Genomic DNA, 14,589 nt, shown 5'->3' on the forward strand with positions numbered 1-14,589 from the left:
ACTGGGAATAACAAGAATGCTGTCTTACAGCGGCACAGAGATGGAAGATAATTGCAGTTTTGCCCAGATAGGGGGCAATTTTTGGTTTTGACACACCTTATCCCTACGCTCTTGTATAGGCCGGAGGTTTGGGTACTTTGTATTATGTGTCAACAGCTGAATTCACACTTTTTGTTTTTTTTCTTGACTGAGAGATAAACCTTTTCAAAGACCAAACCTGTGACTCTGGTTGTCTTAGCCCATTTGATACAAATTACTGCTACTGTCGTGTGTTAAAGGGTCCGTACTCGACATTCAGAACATTGATATAACAGTAAACAAATATTTGCATGTAAAGTTTTAGCGGGGAACTGGCATCCTAAGCAGAGAATGAAGTCACACTCCCTCTGTGTGTGTTGTAATCTGAGCTTTTCTAATTTTGTTTTAAAAGCCGGTCTGTGCATGTTAGTGCATGTGAGTGCCTTGTGCGTTGTTATCAGACGCCATGGGCCATGACAAAGCATCGGTTTTTGACGAGTTGGGGAATGGTCTCTTAAGAGCTGCGTGGAGACAATCCCAGCCCACTTCTTTGTCATTATTTTTGAGTACAGCCTTCCAGTCAATAACTGCTTTCCATTCATTTGCATGCAGCAATAAAATTCATTCACACGAGTTGACAAACTTAATTGAGTTGTGAAATCCATCACATAGAACATCAAGTCGGCATTATGTTTGCCAGAATGACAGCAGAAGCTTTTTTACATCAGTGTGCAGTGCACTTGTATGAAACCTGTGAAAAAGAGCAAATCCTTGCAAGCGTGATTGACACTGTCAGGTAGTTTAGCATATACAGTGTGTAATCAAGCACTGGTAAAACATTAATAATGGAACAAGAGCAGATTACTAAATGTTGTTCTGTACTGTTCATTCTCCTGCGAATAAAGCCTGCTGTACAACAAGTCCAGAATGGACTCCATGTTATGCAAAACTACACAGCTGCTGGCCTTAACAATTCTGTTGCTAATATTTTGGGGCTTTAGGCTCAAGCACAAAGAAATTGACCTGATGACATAACTGGCCTCAACAACAAATCTAATGTGGGCAAGTGTTTGTGTGTTAATCTTCTTGGTCCTTATTTCAAATGTATACACATAACATTGATCCCGATCTGGAATTTATGTTTTATTGTTACAAATAATGTATTGGTTTATAGCCTGGCAGACTATCAATCACAGGCACTCTGCCACCCAAACCGCTGATGTTACATTACTTCTGAATGGAGAAACAGCAAAAAGGAGGTATGTGACGGCAACAAATTCAAGTACAGTAGTTTTGAGAACATGTAGGAGGTGTGGTGACGAGAATTAGCATCACGTTTTGCTTTAGGAACAATCAACTTAGCCTGCAGTTATATGTTATGTATATCAATAGCACACATAGATGAGCAGACCTGCTTTCTTGCACCTGAACTTCAAGAATAAATTAGCTGAAGTTGTTTGGGTTTTTTATGTCTATTTTTTTCAGGTTGTTATGGATACTGGCCGCCTCCGTTTGCAGCAGTCTAGTGTTTGTAACTCTAATTCACTCAGTAAATTAGTTTTACTGTTATTCAGCACAACTTCGATACAGCAACAAACTGACACTAGAAAACCATCTTGACTATTCATGTTGTGCTCTGTGGAGCTTCAAAAGAAACCAGTACTGTATGTGAACCAGTGAAGGACAGAGTGGATGTACCAGTGTTCCCTGGCCAAACATGATAAATTGGCCTGTTACTGTAATTTCTCTGACAAGCACCACCTCAAATGAATTGGTTTCCCTCAGCAGGCCAGAGTGTTGCTTTGCTCCTCCTCTCCTCTCTCCCTTTCCAGTGGGAAACTGACAAAGGTTAAGACAATTTATTTGCTGCACTCAGGCAATGTGCCTCTCCATAATAATTGGATGCTAGATGTGTTGTTGTTTTTTTGATTATCCAAGCAAGCGAAGGAAAGCAAAGCAAAGGAGACCCACTTTTGGTTTGTTGTGGGATGAGTCACTGAAAGGTCTCCAGTGGGTTGAGACCTGTGTGGGAAGAGTCTCTCTGGGCTTCTGGAACATTTTATATTTGTCTTACAAAGGAACTATCGCTGACACATTATGATCGATTGGAGGGTCAATATGCTCTTGTCGGACCAAATTCGGACATCGGTCGGACAATCACTAAGGTTGTTTTTTTTAGGCCGTGTGTCCACCAATGCGTTTCCTCCCAGCTGAAAATGCCCAGCTAGGAGCGCTTGAAAGCATTTTGGAGGCGTAGCAGTTTTTTTGGCTGAGATTAGGGCTGGGCGATATGGCCTAAAAAAAAAAAAAATCCCTGATTAAAATCAATCTGCAGATGACAAAGAAAATGTTCAAAACAAGTTTTATTTCGTTTTGACTCATACACACACGCACACACATGGGGCATGTATACCATTATGATTATTCATGCCAATTTTGTGGAAATATAAATTGGTTTGAGTTTTTTTTTTTGGGTGGGGGAGGGGGGGCTATATATTCAACAACAACAAAACGGATGCGTGAGATAAAGCTGTTTTTACACATACAGGTGGTAATTCACTTATCGTTCCTCGTTAAAAGTTCAAATCATTTTAACGTTATTGCGCAACCTTGCCCCTATTTTCACCTGTTGCTGAGTAACGTACGTTAACATCCCATGGTCTCTTGAATGTAGCATACCTGTAGCAAGCTCCTTCGTAGCGATAAAAACAAACGTCGAAAGAATTCGATGCAAAGAATTCAAAAAACACCCTGGCCTTAGGGAAAAAAAACTTTCATGGACACACTACAATAGCAGGTAGACTGCTCTGTGGCCAATTTAGATCTAGAGATAACGGCAGATTTTGTTTCCCCCATCGACCAAAAGATTTGTTGAAGAGTAGGTACAGAGGAATTTTAGTCGATCCAGATTTCCTTTGGTCGACTACAGCCCTACAAGTAACACATAAGGCCAATAGAGATGAAAAAACTTTCCAGAGGCCAAGAAGAGGCCAGTTCCTAGTGCCTAGTTCCTGGTGCCATCGGTGATTTTGCAGGGGTGAATGTCTCTGATTGGTCAAACACAGAACTCATGGCTGCTACAACTTGTGTACAGCTTCACGCGCGCAATAAGGAAACTAGGGCTGTCACTTTTTCAAAAGAATTGAGTTACAACAAATTCATACCGATGCATAATGTGTTCCAGTTTAATTTGAACGCAACCCACATAGCCAATCCTAAATATGTGGTGGCTGCGTTCACACTGAATTTCTCACCATTCATTTCTATGAGGAACGGTGCGAGACTGTTGGGCTTATACGCTGAGAACTTTGAATTCAAACAGATTTTTTGATTTACTTTTTACCACGTCCGCGCAATAGTTTCAATTTCAAGTGACAGCCCTCTAGGAAACACTGGGGGGCCGTTGTAATACTACAATACTATGATGAGGGTAAGATATTAGTTGCAATGTTCATGGACAAGTTATGTAGTTTAAAAAGAGAGAGAGATAAAGTGAGACCAACACAGCCAACATTCCCAAAGAACTTCCTCAGAGCTGTGGTTCCGGTGTCAGTTTTGTGTCATGTAACATTTAGTTGGTTTCCGTTTTTAGTGGCTTCCCCGTGCTACTGGCCCAGTGAATGGACAGGACTGTGTTAGTGTGCTGCTGGAACCTCCACCAGGCTGTCCTGTCCCCCCTTCCCCGTCCCGCGGGAGACCCCTTCAGCAGCCAGACACACTGGCCCATTTTACTTCCCTTTCTGCCTCCCTCCTTCTCTGCTTCTCTTACTGTGTCTCCCTCCATCTCCAGCTGCTGCCAAACGCTTTATCTCCGGCTCGCCAAAGACTTTATTGAAGTACTTGTTTCTCTTTTGGCTCTTGATCTGTCCACAATGTCTCTCTCTGTTTATTGACTTCTTCCATTTCCGTCGAAGTTGTTTAATATGGAGTGGCAGTTTCTGGTTAAAAACTAATCATGTAAATTAGCAAAATATTAGCTGTGTTGTAAGTTGTAAGCTGCAAGTGTTGCTTAATAGAGAATGGCTACAATAAACTAATTACCCAGCCGCTGCTGATGCAAGTCTACCCACAAGAACTTAATGGATAATTACATACTGTATAAGTGCAAGCGAGGGCTTGATAAGTGTAATAAGTGTCCTGGGCTTTAAGCGTCAGATTTAGAGCCTGAGGAAACAGAGGCGCAGAGGGAGGGAAGGGGAGCGAGCCAAAAAGAGGGGAACACCCTCCCTCCTTTTCTTCCTGCTTCGAAGCCAAACGTGTCACTGTACCAGCCGATTACGTTTTGCTCCAGTTTCTCCACGGCTTATATTCCTCTGAGTTTTAAGATTTATTTATTTTATTTTTTTTTTACAGTTCTGAAAAGCAGATGAGTGTATTAATTAGACATTTGCTGACTCTGTGCCTTCCTATTAGTACAAAGTTTTTCACAAAGTCTACATCATTTTTTCATCATACTGCACCAAGAATAGCAAACATTGCTTCATTAATTTAGCATATTTATCTGTGACTGCTATAATGTAGTGACCGTGGATGCGGAAAGTTTTTACAAAATGAAACCCAAGCAAAATGCTCTCACACACACAGACACAGGCTTCGGAGTCTAGGCATTAAAAGCAGCGCAAGGATGCTGGGAGCATGACAGTGGGCGGGTGTGGGTGTCTGAAGTGTGTCTCTGTCTTTCTCTGCCGGTGTGAAAAGTAGTTCAGTAATTAAAGCAAACCTCTCTCTGGTCCCCAATGGAAAGGGAAGGCAGAACGGGTGAAGAGGCTGTGAGAGGGAGTGGGAGAGATAAAGAAGAAAGGAGAGATAAAAGCCAGAGACTGTTATTTTTGATGAAAAGGGAAGAAAGGGAGGTTTTAATTTTAACTCTGCGTGTACCGGATTGCCATAAGGGAAGAATGTTGCAGCTAAATGTGAAGATGCTGATAGGTTAGACAGGGGTCCACGCACTGACATGGACACACAACACACACACACACCCCCATACACGCACTAACATTGCATCTCACAGCATTGGCACACTGTTATAAATTTGCCTGAAGACAAGAGTTTCCCTCATTTTAAGGGAAATGACCAAGGCACAGCTCCTTTTTTCTTCATCGTTAAAAAAGCACTTTGTAAACATATCAGCAGTGACCCAGTTCCAAGCTACGTTTATTGTAGAAAAAAAAAAAAAAAAAGTAATTCCTTGTCTTTATTGAACTCCTGCATTTACCTAAAGTCAAGCCACTAATTCGGCTGCTGGGAAAGACTTTTCTGACAGTCAGGCTCATCGGCAGACTCAAATTCCAGTGCAATGTTGATGTTTGTTTCCACTGTAAACATTCATTGTGTAGTTTAAGCTGTTTTCTCATATCCGTGCTGCTTGTTATCCAAACTTTTTTGGCATCTTGTCATCTAACGAAGGCGCGAGTTTCACTGTTCTGCCGCCTGGTGTTTTTTTTTTTCTTGAGAGGTGTCCCGTTCTGACCTAAATACGTTACCGTGACCAGAGATAAACTTTTGTCTCCATGACAACGCGAGGTGTGAGAGGAAGGGATGCGCCTACTTGAAAGGCAGGATGTTGTTGTCTTCTTAGGTAGCCCGAGCCTCCACACGCCCACACAAGTTGAATTATATCAGAACAGATATTCAAGAAACTATCAAGCCTCCAAATCTCCTTTTTGAATCAGTGTCAGCTTTTTCTATGTTTCACTCGAGCAACAAACGCGCCATCTTTTGTCCTATAGCAGTGCAAGGGTGGATAGATGCTGAGGGAGAGAAGGGAAAAGGAGAGAAGGTCTCTGATGTATAATTTATCTGTGCAGTGGGTGGGCGGAGGTGATGGGGGTGAGGAGGGGGGAGGGGAGGGGAGGGGAGGAGGGTAGCAGAGAGGAAATTCGGGGGAGGAAAGGTGGGTGGGCAGAATGAGGGAGACAGGGAGTTGGAGGGTGGAGAGAAAGAATCTTACACTCGTGTTTTCCCCGTTATTCATTACTGTGCCAAGTACTGTCAAATACTTTCAGTGGGATGATGTCTCTGTGTAAATGAATATGTGTGATCAAAATAATGCCCGTTTATTATGTTGTTTTGCTCTTGTGCATATGGAACACCTAGATCGAAAAGCAAACCGCTATCATCGTTAAAATCATACATTTTGGAAGGTATTTTAAATTTTTCCTTTTAAAACATGTTCCCGAGGAAGACGCTTTGCTTGTGCAGCAACAGCCCACTCGGTCAGGCAAATTTATACTTGCTTCTTCAGGGCAGATGGCGCCTTTATAGCTAGTGACTATAGCGTGTGCACATTTGGCTCTTCAAGGCAGGAGCTTGGAGAAAGAAGAAGAGAAAGGGAGGGATAAAACAGGGATGGAGGGATGAAGGAAGCAAAGCAGGCTGTTGCATCCCTGGAGGGAAGAGCAGATCTGCTTTGTTAGGGGGCCGGTGTTGAGACCTTGTTCTCTCACTCCCCTCCCCATCTTCATTCTCTCACCACCCCTCCTTTATTCTCCTTGTTCCTCTCGCCCACACTCTCTTCGTGTTCACGTTTTGTGAAATGGAAAGGAAGAGGAGCGGTTGATTTCAACTGCACATTCCTTCCCTTGTGGCGGTGGGCTGCAGCGAGGGGGTCTGCAGAGCTGCAGGAGACCAGTAAACAACCACCGAGAAGATGGGAAGAAATATATAAAATATGATATGAAAATATGACCTAAATAAAAAGTACACCACCTCCTCGCTTTCTTTCTGCCCCAGTTCTAGTATGTGTTCGTACGTGCACATTTAAGGGCTGCACAGACTGCATAGTCATGCATGTGTGTTTGTGGGCACAAACGTGTGTGTGTGTGTGTGTGTGTGTGTGTGTGTGTGTGTGTAGGCTGTGGTACGTACAAGTCTACTGACCGGAGATAGCACTCTGTTGTTGTCTCTACCCACTGATCAGCTCTGCCTCACCCACACAGACACACACACACACACACATACACACACACACACACAAATGTACATGGAGGATCCACCTCTCACTAATCCCCCACTAAAGCCTCCATCATCAGTTCAGAATGGACAAAACCATAATAACTTTTTAGTCGGCAAGCAACAGTGTTTTGATTTTACCATGTTTGTCTGAAGGATATGTAACGCCAGGATGGACCAACAGATATGTTTTTGTCTTTTCAGATGGTCACTGTGTCATATTAGGTGATCATAAGTTATGAACTCTTATTGTGACTTGATTGAGAAGCATAGCAGACTACACATCGGACCCTGGTCAGTCATAGCTTGCCGTCCTTGACTTTTTTGAAGATCTGTAAGCCACTCAACATGTAGTCTGGCTCAACGGATGTACATTGCTGGGATAAAGCCTGACATTCTGCGCAACTCTCAGATGCCGGTTGTCCGTCCCTCTCAGCTATCTATTTTGCAAGGGCACGGTCGCTGCATCTGGTTCTTAGCGCCGCCCAGGGCGTTTGTGATTGTTGTAAAGAAATACATGCATTTTTTTCCCTTATCCCACAATAGATGATACTCCAGCGCTGACACAGCTCTGTGGGGATCGGTCTGGCATCGCGACACTACTTAGCATGTGATCGAGAGTCAGCTCGCACCAGGTGAACTTAAAGCTACAGTGCGCGACTATTTTATATTAATGAATGTCCGTTAATTCAATTCAATTTTATTTATAGTATCAAATCATAACAAGAGTTATCTTGAGACACTTTACAGATAGAGTAGGTCTAGACCACACTCTATAAATTCCAAAACCCCAACAATTACAGTAATTCCCTCAAGAGCAAGCATTAGCAGTGGCTATTGCGACAGTGGCAAGCCATTGCCAAATTAGTTGATAAAAAGCTAATTAAGACTATCAGCTCGACCAAACTCTCTCTGGATTTCTCAGTATGGCTATGCTAACTAAATGGTGCAGTCCGGTGACATTCGGGCGCAGAAGCTCAAGTGAAGTGATGCGTTTTACGCATCACTTCACGTACGGCAGCGTTCAGAGTACGGCAGCGTTCAGCTTTGTAGACGACAAGGACTGCTGCAACAGGTGAAGGCATGGCGGAAAACCCGAAGTAGCGCCCACAAAATGTTTCAGTCAGTGATTGTACTGCTAAGAAAAGACCTACACGTTCAGCAGAAGAACTAAAATCCCCCAAAAAGGAAAGTGACCAACGGCGAAGACAAATCAGATAACAATTGGTGTGGCTTTTCAGTCCCTCCCAAAAAAATGTGATTATGCGATCGCATAATTCAATGCATAATCAGCCAAAGTCCACATATTCATGCGGGGGCCGCATTTTTTCAAATATGCCGCACTTTCGCCGCATAAATTGCCGATTTCTGCGCAATGGTGCTTGCATGATTTCATAATCCCCGCATTTTCGTTGCAAAAAAGTCACATATATCTTAGCAGAAAGTTGAAAAAATTTAGCGTTTGTTTACTTCACACAAGAGCAGCCATTTTCCCCTGTTGCCATGGGAACGTTATGAAGTGACGTAATTACTCGACGTGAACATCATCGAAAAGCGATGGTGCTTGGAGGTTGAATTTGACATGTACTTTGAGTCTCTTAAGTTGGTATCCAATAAGAAAGCTATCTTAATATCTGAAGTCTACTCAAATTTCTTTAAGTGCTCCTGCTGTCTATATTATTAACGATTTTTGAAAGTCTGTCTCTTTTGTATCTTTTATTTCCCTCTGTTTAGACTATTACTTTTATTTTTACTTTAATATTATATTATTTGTATATATTTTTGTATCTTATTTGTTTACTTATTGCAATGACTGAATATCTGTAAACTATTTTTGGAAATTAAGTTTAAAAAAAGCAGGGTGTTGGGGGAATCACTTTTTCTTCTCTTTTTCATCAAACCGCATTTTTTGCAAGTTCCGGCAATTTCATCGCATAAAATTGCATAAATATCCCGCATATTCCATCGCATTTTTTAAGAAAACGTGCCGCATAATCAAGGATTTTTGCCCGCAACAATCACAAAAAAACTCCGCGTTTTTCTGGAAGGACTGGCTTTTCCTAGTTGGAGATTGCTGAAAAAAAGAAAAGGGACTGAGGTCAGACAGGGATGTCGCCTAACTGCTCTTGAACAGGTTAGTAATGGGTTTTGTAATGTATTAGAAGTAGGTGCGCGATCACTGAAGGCTTGCGTCATGTGGATGCGCCGACAGTGTCGTTGTCATTACTTAGAATTCCTCATGGGGGCGACAGAAACTACGCACTATACAGCAGCTTTAAAACCAGGAGAACCATGAGAAAGTGGAGACGCCGTGGTCTTCGAAAGCAAAGAGTTGAAGTTGAGATTAAGGCCGTGAAATGTGCTTTAAAGCTCAAATAAAAAGATGGTAAGTGAACCTTGAGTTATGATTTTTTTTCTTTTTTTTTTACCTTCTCTAATACTTACTACCCAGTTCCAGGTCATGAATGAACTCTCTAGCTCAGTTTCTTATTAATGTTTTTTTTTTTTTCTAAAGCATCTGTGCCATTATGAATAGATCAGTGTTGATCAAACATACCTTTTCAATCTCAGATGAACCCAGATTGTGTAACCTGAAGGTCCTGCAGAGTGATATCACAGAGTAAGATGTGACCACCTGCCACCCTGTCCCTGTCGATAATCAGCCATCTCTCATGAACAGTATCCTGAGGCGAACCTGATCTCAGAGAGGAGAGAATGGAGATAAAAGAGGGATGAATATTATTATTGTAGTCCAGTGAGGACAGGAAGACAAAGCAATGAATAGGAGAAATTGAGGACACACACCTGGAGAATGAAAGCCTGCGGAGCAGAAGAAATGTCATTCTCCCTGGATCAACAACTTATCTTCTCTCCGAGTAAGGCGGAAAGGTCAGGCAGGGATTTGGACTGACATATACAAAGTTAATATTTCAAAGGTTTAGACAAGTTCATTTGTTTCTCCCATTACAAAGACGTTTTTGGTCATGTCTACAAAATTCATTCTTAATGGGGTGATCACAAAAAGCAGGGCTTGACATGAAGCTGAAATGTTTTCCTTGCCCAATAGTCAAACTTACTTGTCCGAAATGGAAAATGTAGGCCTAATAAAAAAATTAAAAAAAAAATAATCAGGGATTTGGACAATTATTATAATTGATTAATATACAAAACAATTGCATAGTTGGGACGATTCTAAACAATATACAAAACAGACCATTAGCAGGTACCAATTACATAGCTGGGACTTATTTCTTCAATTGGCTGGAGGAACAGGCACTTCTTGGCCTTTTCAGCTATTGTGCAGTGCTGGTGCCTTTTGCTGTTATCACAAGCCTCTAGAATGTTGTACTTTTACACCGTCTTGTTAGTCTGAGTTTTCTGTTGCACGACTAAAACTACTTTTGAACATACACAAAAACAAGTTACTTCCCGAGGCTATTTTGCAGCGGCACCGTGGCTTTTCCCTGTGCTTAGCGCCAGCCATGACGATTGACATGCCAAAAAAACAGAGCACATTTTTCTCCCATCTCGGAATGCTGTGTGGACTAGCCAGACCCGCCTCCGCAATGCTGTGGAGGAAGGTCTGGCAAAGCGAGACTGCGTCAAAATTAACCCGAAAATTTGTCACTGCCAAGTGGGCAGTAACGTTAGATGCAGCGCCCTGGAGCTTCCCGTTTACCTGCCTGCATAAGTCCTCCAGATGGCACGCGTTGCAGACACAGAATTGGTTGACAAGTTTCTCTTTAACTCACTGTGATACATTTGAATATTTTGTGAATATATTCTGGCTGTACACGCTGTTTCCCTGTTGCCTTTCTCCTGTGCCGTTGCTGGCCTTCTTTTTTCTGCTACTAGGTTAGCTCGCTTGACACGTTTGTCGCTGAGCAGCTGCTCTCACTCACAAGATTACATTTATTTTTCACTTGCCCGATGGGACAACTGCATGAGGTATTCCACTTGCCCGAACACATAGTTTACTTACTAGGAATATTAATAGTATCACTCTTTCATATACAATAGAATGATTCATATCAAAATATTGTTAAACATCTTAAAATGGCAGTGGGATTACCTCGAATTCCTTATGGGGGTCTGAACTCCACATCTCATATTACCTTTTTGTTTCAGTACACTCAAGACAGGTCAGGTCACTCTGACACTCTGACACCTGCTTCTGCCACGGCACTGAATAATTCAGGAATGACTATGATTGTGTGTGTGTGTGTGTTTGTGTGTGAGTGTGAGTGTGAGTGAGAGTTGAGGAATGGTTTCAATGGAGTGTGAGTGTGTGAAGATGGGCGCTAACAAAGTGGTTTCCTCTGTCATCTTGGAGAAGCCCTGTGGCCCACTTAGGATCGGCTTACAGATGTCAGACTCAGAGTGGATGTTGAAAACTGGCTCAGTGTTTTGGGGATGCTGTTTCCTTACTCCATTGTTTGGGTGTAACAGCCGGTGAGCCCTCCTCCACCTGTTGAATCAGGTGAGAGACTCATTACATTAGACACTAAATCAAACCCTTGTTTATCCGTCAAAGTCAGAGCGCATCATCACATGTGAACAGACCTGCCACTCTTGATCCTTTATCGTAGTAATACCACCACTCTGACGTGTGGGTGGAGGATTTACATAGTCCCAGGGCTACAAAATGTGTATGAGTATGACTCACCACACTCAATGCATCGTCGTCCTCCTCATGAGGATTTCCTGTGAAATGCATTCGTGCGTGCCCGTGTTGAGCGTGAGAATCTCCGTCAGTAATGTATCCTGCAAACACATAAATAGGGATGGGGTAATGTGATGTGTGACTCTGTGTCAGTTTGTTTAAAATGGTCTTAAGCATAACATAATTGACAGTTCAAGCTGTCCTCCCAACGCCAACCTAGCTTCCGAGCAGTCACTCACAGCTATAGCCAAGCTGTTTGCTATACTTCAGTGTCGTCTTGGGTTGCAGTGACGTCAGTCCTCCGATCACCGGGGACATAAAGGCTCTGGAGTTACACTGCACCCATACATCTCAGTGTCATGAATAATGGCTGAAGAGGTGAAGTCAGAATGATGCACTTTGTTAGCTCCCACCCCTGCTTTACTCAGTCACCAAAGCCTCCGGAGGGCTCCACCTGTACTGTTCTCTGACTTTTTTAAGTTCCAGCAATCTGACATAAGACCTGGCTTTCTGAGGGAACTATAAGAATGTCTTTTAAAGCAACACTATGTAACTTTTCCCGCTTCGGTCCCCCTTAAGGTTGTCTCATTGGAACTACAGCTGCAGTTAAAAGTTACATAGTATTGCTTTAAAGGGAAAAGGGAACGATGCAATCATCTTTTTCATAGTTCGTTTTGAACTTGATTTATGTTTTTTAACTGATATTGGGAGAAAAAAAAAATTCTGTGCAGTTCTACTGAGCTACTAAGTATTTTGTTTTATAGCACAAATATGGTACTGGATGGTTTAATATAAAAAAAGGGGGCGGTCCAGCACTTGTTTAGGCTACTTTAGCACTAAAATTTGAAGTAGGGTAACGGTTAGCCTAGAGCTGTCAAAAGCAAAACAATATGGCTTTAAACAACTCCAAAGATGTGTTATACAATACAAGTTGTATTTTATGTATGTAACAAACCAAAAAGGTGGCGGTGGGGTCAAACGAGGAGTTAGCTTATACTGTGGCGCTATTTCTGTTTTGTTTTTCTATATTTCTTGTTTTTATTTATATATTTATTTATATTTTTAACACACAAAACATAATGTAAATAAGAAAAGGTATTTATAAAAATGGATGATATACTGGATTATGTTACCTTTCTGGGAAAAAGCACAGAAAAGGAAAAGAAAGTGTATGTACATATAGTTTCACTGTGGCAGCTATTTCTTGACAAACATCACCTGGCTATATGATTTGGTTAAGGAACAGTTCAGATGTCTGGACAGCCTTGGGAAGTAAAAGCAAGGTTTTGAACAAAATATGTAATCCGCTCCATTTTTTTTGTGACTCATGGCTTCAACTCTTAGTCCTTTCAACTCTGCCATGTTTTTGTCAGGTAGTCCCTAATCTAAATCACCCAAAGCCTTTTCCCACCATTGCTGTGCATTATGTTACCCATTCCACCCCACATTCACCGACCCCTCCACTCTTCCTCTCGCTTCTCCTCCATGTCACAGTGGAGAGTGAATAATTCATGTTCAGGCTACTTGCTGGTGGAGATGAATCATGTGAGAAGAGCTGAATACACGTGCTCGTCTCAAAGTGACTCCTCTCTCCAAAGACCCCAGGACTGCGTAGGGTGGAGGGGGGGGGGGGCTTCACAGTACAAACCACAACTACTCCTAGTAGGCTGGATGACATTACCATCCCAGCTTTCACCACAGTCACACGTGAGCTCAACACCAGTTCCCTTTGTGTTCAAAGCCCAGCCGTCCATAGACACAATGCAGCAGCTTCTCATACATCCATGTACTGTATCTACAGTGTATGGCATTAGGGCCTCATGGATTAGCTTATAAATGATGTCTCCAGAACGGTTTCTTACATGTTTATATTTAGTTAACCGATCCCTTGGAACAATATGGTGTTGATGGCTAATATAACATTTCAAAATTAAACAATTGCTTTGTAAGGCTCAGGTCTGAATTGTAAAGTTCCAAGTCAAGTCCAACCATTTCCAAGTCATGTTCAAGGCCAAAACTTAGTTTTTCTGGTCATAAATAAGTCATTATAATAATAATAATAACAATGTAATGATTGGGTCATGTGTAAACGTGTAGATGTTACGGGAGAGAGAGAGAAGCTTCTGTATACAGGGGGATGTATGACTGCTGCAGTACTATTTACAAGTTAGTTTAACCCTTAATGGATGGGTTGGCTGTAAAACTGAATTGCCCCTTTGGGGACTAATAAAGTTATCTGAATCTGAATTACAGGACTTTAACATTAGAAACATCTGATTTTAAAAGACAACATTTTGGCTATCAAATCTTGAATACAACAATTTTTCTACCACACTAACAGTGTTGAGGGTTTATTCTTTTTTTTAAATATATTTTCAAATGGTACCGTTAAATGCTAGCTAATATTAGCTTAAGCCATAGCTGGTCAGAGAACATTGTTAGCCTCAACTCACGTTGCCTCAAATGTTGAAAGTCATTACATCTTTGTCTGTGGTTTTTAAGCCGCACGTTGCCATACGTTTCTTTTTGTTGTCGGCCACAGCAAAGTCATTTTATCCGAACGTGATAATCCGAGGTGTCACCTTTTGTGCCTTTTGTCTCTCTGCTAATGTGCCCTGCCTGGCAATGACATCTGGAGTTATCCTCTAGCAATGCATTAGAACAATACGTTGATCCAGTTTGCATGTTTTGAGGTATGAAATACAAAATATGTGTTGCTCGCTTCTCTGCAAGACTCTGTCCCTTCACTCCCACACACACACACTTCTGTCTCTGGAGAAACTAAATGTGTCTCTGCATGCTTGTGTTTGTGTCAGTTTTCACATTGTGTGCGTGTGTGTACTCTTGTTTGCCTGAGCACTGCATCCCTCTGAAGCTTATGCGTCCTGATGCACACGTGTATCTTACACGAAGGATCAACACACTGGAGTGTTGATGGACCCAAAACAACAATTATT

At 42.0% G+C, this 14,589-nt stretch overlaps 1 protein-coding gene across 1 annotated transcript in view; it reads left to right on the plus strand.

Annotated features, from left to right (window-relative positions):
• Positions 1-14,589, plus strand: part of ece2a (endothelin converting enzyme 2a) — a 91,550-nt gene that overhangs the window by 71,343 nt on the left and 5,618 nt on the right. The window lies entirely within an intron of this gene.

This window comes from Perca fluviatilis, chromosome 11 (genome assembly GCF_010015445.1).
Source record: "Perca fluviatilis chromosome 11, GENO_Pfluv_1.0, whole genome shotgun sequence".
NCBI classification, from domain to species: Eukaryota; Metazoa; Chordata; class Actinopteri; order Perciformes; family Percidae; genus Perca; species Perca fluviatilis.